General features: G+C 37.6%; 1 non-coding gene across 1 annotated transcript; it reads right to left on the bottom strand.

Moving 5' to 3' along the window:
- Nucleotides 1-8,209: 8,209 nt before the first annotated feature.
- LOC119034720 (U2 spliceosomal RNA) lies at nucleotides 8,210-8,403 on the bottom strand. Its single transcript, XR_005079614.2, has one exon. It is a non-coding gene; the product is annotated as a U2 spliceosomal RNA (small nuclear RNA).
- Between the last annotated feature and the right edge of the window lie 343 nt (nucleotides 8,404-8,746).

Genomic DNA, 8,746 nt, shown 5'->3' with positions numbered 1-8,746 from the left:
AAAAAAAAACCTAAGATATTTAAAGTATACATCATGATAACTTGATACATGTATACATCATGAAAGAGCTTCTCCCATCTGGTTAATTAACGCATCCATCACCTTACATATTTATCTTCTGTGTGTGTATGAGGACATTTACATTGTATTCTCACAAATTCCTTTGTGTGAGAACACAGTGTTCTACTCTCCCTGTATTATTTAGTACAGTGTTTTCAACTCCAGTGACCATGTTTTAACTCAGATCCTCAGACCTTGCTCATCTCACAGCTGAAAGTTGGTTCTTCTTTTTAGCTTGTTCACTCCCTTGCCCCTGCCCTTCTAGTTTTTAGACTGGTATCTTTTAAAATCTTAGTAAGTCTGGATAAACTAAGTTGTATAAGACTACTTTTGTTTCTCTTGGGTTTTTACTCTCCCTGTTAAATTGAAGTTTGCAAAATACTCTAAAAAGAGTAAGTGAAAACTTCATTAACCTGATGTTGATGTAATCTATGTAAACATACAGAAATTAAGAAATACAAAAGGATTACTCCAAGTGATTCTTAAGTTTTTAATTATATTGTTTTAATTATGTAATGCAAGTAGTGTGCATGTTAATGTGGAAATTCTACATTTTTTGTTTCTTAAATTGTATACAATGAAATTAGTTATTTTATATGTATTTAAACTAAGGCTTTTGCTCCTGAATTATGCTGGCAGCCAGACAAATCAGCTTTTAAGGATTAGAAAAAATGAGAGTCCAGGAAAACAAAAATCAACTGTTCTGATTGGATGTTGCATTGGTGAGGCTGTGTCAATAATGACCTGTGTTATAACTTGTGTCATGCTAAGGTTCTTCTATCAGAGCACGACATTACACTGAGATTGCTGATTTTGGTTTGGAGGTAAATGGCCCAGCCCTGTAATTCGAACTTCTGGTGTCTTCTCTACTAACTCACAAATTAAGAAATGCAAAAATAAGCATTTATACTAACAGTGATATGTTTGTTTAGATGCTCTTTGAAATTTTTAAGTTTCTTTTTTTATCACCAACATCATTCATTTTGTTCATGTGTGTTTTTGACAGTTGCCGCACATTCCTCCTGTACTTCTTTCATTCTTTCTTCTTTTTTCTCTCCCCTCCCTCCCTCTCTACCTCTCTTCTTTCCTTCTCTCTTTTTCTCCTTTCCTCTTTCCCGAGTTTTTCAGTAGTTTTGTTCTAAAATGTACAGCATCTTGAGTCAAGGGACTTATCTCATGCAATATATTATGCTAAAATGATAAGCTACACAACAAAACACTCACTTCGGTGAACCCATAACACATCAGAGAAACTTCAAGTATAATATCAAGACTTCCTGACAAACCAAATCCAATTTTGAGGAATCGATTTTTAATGTAACAGATTCTGGCAATTTCCTTCTTGTCTTCATAGCCTTTATAAGTCACCTAAGCTATTGGTCATTTTTTCATGTAAATTTCTTGTGTTGCAAAAGAAGAGGAGGAAGAGGAATTTTTTCAGAAATCTGAAAAGAAATGCTGTTAAGTTGCTACATATAATTTGTATGGAAGCACATAAAAGGACTCTGCTAGCAATAAAAGTATTGTGCTAGCATTGGGAAGCATAAGTAAAGATCCATAATTCCTTTTTTTCTAAGTCACACCTGCCCCGTATATTGTCATGTCTGAAATATATTTGTCCCCTCTTTCTCTCTCTTTCTTTCCCCTCATTCTTTTCTCTCTCTGTCTCTCTCTCTCCTGAAGCTATTAGCATTCTGAACAGATCAATATAATTTTGAAGAATAGGATTGTACCTGAAATGATACAGTAGTTTTTCTTAATGAAGTTTTTAAGCAAGTCAACCAGGCATACAAATATTTTGTACTCTTCTGAAGGGAAAAGTACATGTCCAGGTCTAGTTAGAAAATCACAATATATAGTGAAAAGTTTAGTCAACTATGTGGGTATAAGATTTTTCTCCACCTCTCAATACTGCGAATATATGTAGTGAATTTGAGTGCAGGTAGAAACAGTGTGTGATTGTGGGACTTAATTTACTGGAGAAGCCAAGAGTTGTCCGTTAGTGCTGAGCGTTTGGACAGCTGGCTGTTCACAAAGCGAGCGCACCTGACCGCCTCTGTAAAAGGTGCGAGGGGTTCCTCCAACTCACACGCAGGCTAAATCGCTGCCAGCATGAAATTTTGTGCTAGGTCTTGGGAGGAAGTAGGGATTGGAATGTAAAAAACACAAAAAAAGCTCAAGATTTGGGCCCAGCTCCTTAGAAAAGAAAAATTAGCGTGTATACAAGTGTCTTTTCAGAATAAGCTATGGTAAAGGTATGAGGAGGGAAAGCCCCCCCCCCAAAAAAAAACCCAGGAATTATCTTTTAGAGGGCGGGCCCCTTGTGGTACAGGCTTCCCCTGCTACATGAATGTTCTAGGAACCCACCTGCATTGGTGTGCCAGCCGGCATTGTTGTGAGAGGCTGCAGTTGGCAACAATGAAGTTTTTTTTGAAGACTCTTTCAACACTTTGCCCATCATGATGGGTCATTAACAAGCACACCTGTCCATACCATGCTGAGTATTCAGCACTTTTTGACAAAAAACAGCATGATTCCCATACCCTGACCTCCCCTGTTTACCCAATCTCACCCCAAGTGACTTTTTTTTTTGTTTCCCTGGATAAAAAAAGTCCTCAATTGTTTTGCCAATGTGGAAGAGGTGAAACAAAAAACTACTAAAGCACTAAAAGACATCAAAATTGACAAGTTCAAAAATGTGTTTGAGCAGTGAAAAAAAGAGTCTTGATAGGTGTATTGCATCCATTGGAGAGCACTTTGAAGGTGACAGAATGTTAAACGCATAAGAATAAATATGCAAATTTTTATAAATAAATTCTATTTTGGGGAGTCCCCCTCATATAAACAAACAGCTATGCAAATATGGAAGAGCCTAGAGATTCTTGTTGGAAAAAACAGGACTTGAAGAATGAATAGGACTGTGATAGACAGATATGGGACCATATCCCACGCGGAGTGAACAGGTAGAGAAGTAAGATTGTACAAGGTAAGGTAGAAAATTATTTAATGGATTTTTTTAAAGTCTCTAGAATAACACAGAATGAGACCTAATGCTGTCTATTTTATAAGGTCATTCCATAGCTTTATTCATTCAGGAAAGACTGTTATCAACCATGAAGATATTTTACTAGTAATAAAAATATTTATTTTAAAGAGAGTTAAAATCAGTGAAGACAAGTGTGAGAAATCCAGTATTTCTCACATTACATTATTTCAGGATTTGGATACCTCTGTGTTTCTCAGTATCTTCATCTGTGTATCTATTTATCTGTTTGTGAAATAACACTTCATATATTAAAATAAAGACACTTATGGAAAATCAGCCACTCTTTTTCAAAGATAATTTATGGGTCACTCCTTATGTGTCACTCGCTTCCAGAGTTCCATGGTAGAGTCACAGATAAAGACTGCGTCTTACGCGTGGAGTTTTAAGTGAATGACTCTTCAGCCTAAGAGAACGAAAATACCATTTTTAAATTTTGCCAATCAGAAGTTCTACATTTGTGCTTATGTAAGTAAATGAAAACCTAGAAATAGATTTAAATATATTTAAAAGCCCACAGAGATATCTCAAAATCACGGCATTTCACCAAATTGCATGAGCCACCTCAGGATTTTTTTAAAGATTTTATTTTTATATACTTGTAGAGAGAAGGGAAGGGAGGGAGAGAGGGAGAGAAACATTGTTTGATTACCTTTTGTGCGCCCCCTACTGGGGACCTGCCTAAAACCCAGGCATGTGCCCCAAATGGGAATCGAATGACCCCTTGGTTCATAGGTGGGCACTCGATTCACTGAGCCACAGCAGCCAGGGCAGAATTCTTAATAAAAAGATACTAAAAGGCAAATAAGCAGGATGTAAAGGCACACTAAGTAACTTCTAGCAACACGAGGCATCCTGCAATAATCAAAAATAGTGAACTAATACAAACATTTTCAGTGAATGTGAAGTACAAAAGGCCAGGCATAGAGTCTCTATTGTAACTGTCAGTCTTCCCAAGAAGGAAGCTAAATCCTAGATCTAAAGCTTAGAAATACAGACCCAATGAATACTTCACAGGGGAAATGGGCTGAGATGTATTGAACACCAAATTAGAATGAAATATAAGCAAATAATGTGTATGGATGCTAGTACTTGCAAGGGTAAAGGAAATACTCATTATTCGTGGCTGGTTAAGCACTGGTCAGTTCTCTACAACTGTTTATTTATTTATTTATAATTATATTTTATTGATTATGCTATTACAGTTGTCTTGATTTTTGCCCCTTTGCCACCCTCTACCCAGCACCCCCTACTCCCTCAGACAATCCCCACACCTGGTTCATGTCCATGGGTCGTGGGTATAAGTTCTTTGGCTACTCTATGGCTACCTATTTGTACTTGCTAATCCCCTCACCTCTTTAACCATTCCCCAACATGCCCCTCCCACTGGGCAACCATCAAAACATTCTTCATATCCATGATTCTGTCTCTGTTCTTGTTTGCTTAGTTTGTTTTTTAGATTCAATTCTTGATAGATATGTATTTTTGCCATTTTATTGTTCATAGTTTTTTTTTTCTTTTCTTAAGTCCCTTTACCATATTATACAATAGTGTTTTGGTGATGATGAACTCTTTTAGTTCTACCTTTTCTGGGATGCTCTTTATCTGCCCTTCCATTCTAAATGATACCTTTGCTGGGTACAGCAATCTTGGCTGTAGGTTCCAGCTTTTTTTTTAAAGATTTCATTTACTCATTTTTAGAGAGAGGGGAAGGGAGGGAGAAAGAGAGAGAACCATCAGTGTGTGGTTGCCTCTCATGGGCCCTGCACTGGGGACCTGGCCTGCAACCCAGGCACATGGCCCTGACTGGGAATCGAACTGGTGACCCTTTGGTTCAGAAGTCCATGCTTAATCCACTGAGCTACATCAGCCAGGGCAGCTCCTGATTTTTGTGCCTTTGAATATTTCTTGCCAACTCCTTCTAGACTGTAAGGTTTCTTCAGAGAGATCAGCTCAGAGTCTTATGGGTACTCCCCTGTAGGTAACTAACTTCTCTTGCTGCTTTTTGAAAAATTTTTATTTATTCATATTTAGAAGAGAGGAAGGGAAGGAGAAAGAGAGAGAAACAGCAATGTATGGTTCCCTTTCACACGACCCCCACTGGGGACCAGGCCTGAAACCCAGGCATGTGCGGTAGACCAGGAATCGAACCAGCAACTTCTAGATTCGCAGGCCAGCACTCAACCACTGAGCCAAACCAGCCAGGGCTCTTGCTACTTTTAAAATTCTCTCTTTATCTTTAACCTTTGGCATTTTAACGATGATGTGTCTTAGAGTGGGCCTCTTTGCATCCCTCTTGTTTGGGACTCCGTGCTTCCTGGACTTGCATGTCTATTTCCTTTGCCAAATTAAGGAAGTTTTTTTTCATTATTTGTTCAAATAGATTTCCAATTTCTTGCTCTTTCTCTTCTTTTGGCACCCCTGTGATGCAAATGTTGGACCCCTTGAAGTTGTCCCAGAGACTGGTTATACTATCCTAATTTGTTTGGATTTTTTTTTTCCTTTTCTTGTTTTGACTGGTTGTTTTTTTTCTTCCTTAGGCTCCAAATAATTGATTTGATTCTCAGCTTTAACCACTCTACTGCTGTTTCCTTATAAATTATTCTTTATTTCAGTTAGTGTATTCTTCATTTCTGACTGGATCTTTTTTATGCTGTTGAAGTTCTCTAGCCTCTCTCTATAGCCTCAAACTATAGCTCTGCCCTAATAAGAAACTTTCAATTATAGGTTCCTTTCAGTCAGTAAATGAAACATGGAGTGCTCATGGGGATACTGCAGGTGCTATTGAAAGAGTAAGGTGTTAAAATTAAAAGAAAAAGATGTCATGTCTCCTGCTCTCAAAGATATGAATCATATTTATATTTAAGGCTCCACCCAAAGTAAATTATTAACATTGCTTTTAGTACCCACTTAAGGATAACTTGTTTGTTTGTTTTTTTTTTAAAGATTTTATCCATCCATCTCTAGAGAGGAGAAAGGAGGGAGATAGAGCGGGAGAGAAACATCAATGTATGGTTGCCTCCCATGCACATCCCCTGGGGACCTGGCCCACAAGCCAGGCATGTGCCCTGACTGGGAATGGACCTGGTGACCCTTTAGTTCGCAGACCAGCACTCAATTCACTGAGCCACACCAGCCAGGGCAGGACAACTCGTTCATAAAACTTTTTCTTTGCAACTCCTGAGCTGTATATCAGATAGGCCCAGTACCAAAGTTCTAAACTTGACTATGACACTGCAAGTAATGCAAAAGTTTATAGAAGCAGAAGTGAAAGTGATACATAGAATAAAAAGAGCAAGTGCTCTTTATCACTTCCCTGGAAGTCTATATCCTTCCAGACCTCAGATAAAAAGAAAGATGTATAGGTGGATGGAAACACAGGTAGATGAATTAAATAGGTAGGTAGGTAGATAAAAGTTAAAAACATAGACTCTGAATCTAGACAAAGTTTGAGTCCCAGCCTCTACTACTTACGACATGTATGATCCCAGTTTTTCTCATCTACAAAACTGAGGATGACACTGGGTTCTTGTAAGGATTGAGTTTTTATGTGAACTGCTTAGAGAGTGTTTGGCACAGAGTGAGCATTTTATAAGGGTTTGCTACTCTTTATATGTACACTTATATCTATACACATACATACTTTTTTGACAAGTGAGGTCTTACTATATGTATTTTCTCACTTCATAAGTTGGAAGAATGTGCTTATAACGCAGATAGGTCTATTTCACTCTGTAACCGCTGCACCGTATCCCGCAGTAGAGTTGCGTCAGAATTTCTTTAACCATTCTCCCATTGGTCATTTAGGTTGTTTCTAGATGTTCTGCTTCAGAGCAACTGCTAATATCTTATCTTTGAATATAAAATAAGGCTTGCAGAAAGGGCAGGCCTATAATGTACCCCTATTTTATAAATGATCAAAATGGTGCTCAGAGGAGCTTAGTGAATTGCCCAAAGTCATACAGCGAATAAGTACCAGTTCAGAGAACTAGTTTAGCTAGCAATTTCACACTGTCTGACCTCAAATTCTTCCACCTGATGTAGAATAGGTCTAAAGAGGTCTTGATGTCATATGTCACAGTAAAACTTTTCTGCTTTTTGAAATAAGCATCAGGTAACTGCATATTTATGTGCTTCCAAAGGGGCCGTAAGTCAAGGGATACAAAGGAATATACTAAAAGATAAAGTAAAACAGTAAGCCTGGCACTGTCCTAGGTATTACAGAGAACATTAAAATTATGACACCAATCTTAAATACTTAATTAATTTGAAATCAAGATATATAAAACATGGAGGTGCAAGAGGAAATAGAGATGATGACTTGCAATTTGACAGTGTGGGAGAATATTATTTGAAAAACTGCCACATTTGGCTTTTAGTCCTCCAGGTGGTACGCCCTCGATTAACTCTGATCTGGCTCTATTAAGATCGATCCTTCTACTCCCCTATACCCACAGTCTCTCACCCTATCACACTCTACTAAATAGTATTAAGATCATCAAAACTTCATGAATTACAAATATTATGAGACAATTAAATTGACTGTTATTGTCGCTGCGAACATAAAATTATTTTATATACAATGAAGCTTCAGCCAAAGGTAGTCCTTCTCATACAAGAGACTACTATACAATATCTCAAAAAAAGTGCAGGGCTTATTGTAAAATTAGCATTTTAATAACATGTGTTTCTAATTTCAGCTTTTTGTGAGATCCAAGAACAGAGAAAAATTTAATATCATAATATATATGTTGCTGTTGCTAATCTTGCTATACTCCCAACGTTGGGAAAGAATTTTATTCTCAGCTAGATCATTCAAGGACTTCAGGACAGAGCAAATGACTTCCCCACGTTGATATTTCCTCTTACATAAAACAGAGTTAGTGTACTTGTTTTGTGGGAAATAGGCGTATTCATTTTGTTGATGTTTATCTGAACATTTGACAAAGCATAGGAAATGTAAATTGTAAAATTTTACTGCAATGAGAGAAACACGAAACTTTAGAAATGTTCAGGAAATAGTATCACTTTAAAGCAGAGGATGGAAAAAAATGAAACACCATAGCATCTTCCACACACACACACACACACACACATTTGTCCCCAACAGTGTGCACTGTTCCTGAAGGTACTGTACCAGGACAATGCCTGGAATGGATGCAGCAAGCTCCTACTTCATCTCCCTGCTGCAAAAATCCACTTACGGTAACATGTGGTCCTACGTTAGAGGATGTGTCAGATGATAAACTGATAAGAACAGATAACTATACTTGATCTTTGTCAAAAGGCCAAGAAGCAATCCAAATACAGTTCTCTGCTATCACTAGGTCAGTTCATTTACCAGACTGCTGTTTGCCTTCTGCCTCTGCCTCTGAGTTATAGTAACATATATAAGAAGCTTATAAAAATCCTTATCAAAATCAGTTGGACACAATACAACAATTTAACTCCTAATGATAGCCACCTCTAACTATGAATGACATATAATACATTATGTTTGAACTGGATTTTCAACGGCAGATCCTTATTCTACCACCCAGACAGCCCTATAAAGTTGGGCTTGTGGCCTTAATCCCACTTGGATGTGTGCCCTGCTGCCTCTACTTTCCATCATTCTGGTGCTTTAGTCTTCTTGAATAAGTG

This window comes from Artibeus jamaicensis, unplaced genomic scaffold (assembly GCF_021234435.1).
Source record: "Artibeus jamaicensis isolate MK-2021 breed Jamaican fruit bat unplaced genomic scaffold, CSHL_Jam_final scaffold_474, whole genome shotgun sequence".
NCBI lineage: Eukaryota > Metazoa > Chordata > Mammalia > Chiroptera > Phyllostomidae > Artibeus > Artibeus jamaicensis.
Note: the sequence above shows the minus strand (reverse complement) of the source record. Positions and strands in the feature narration are given on the sequence as shown.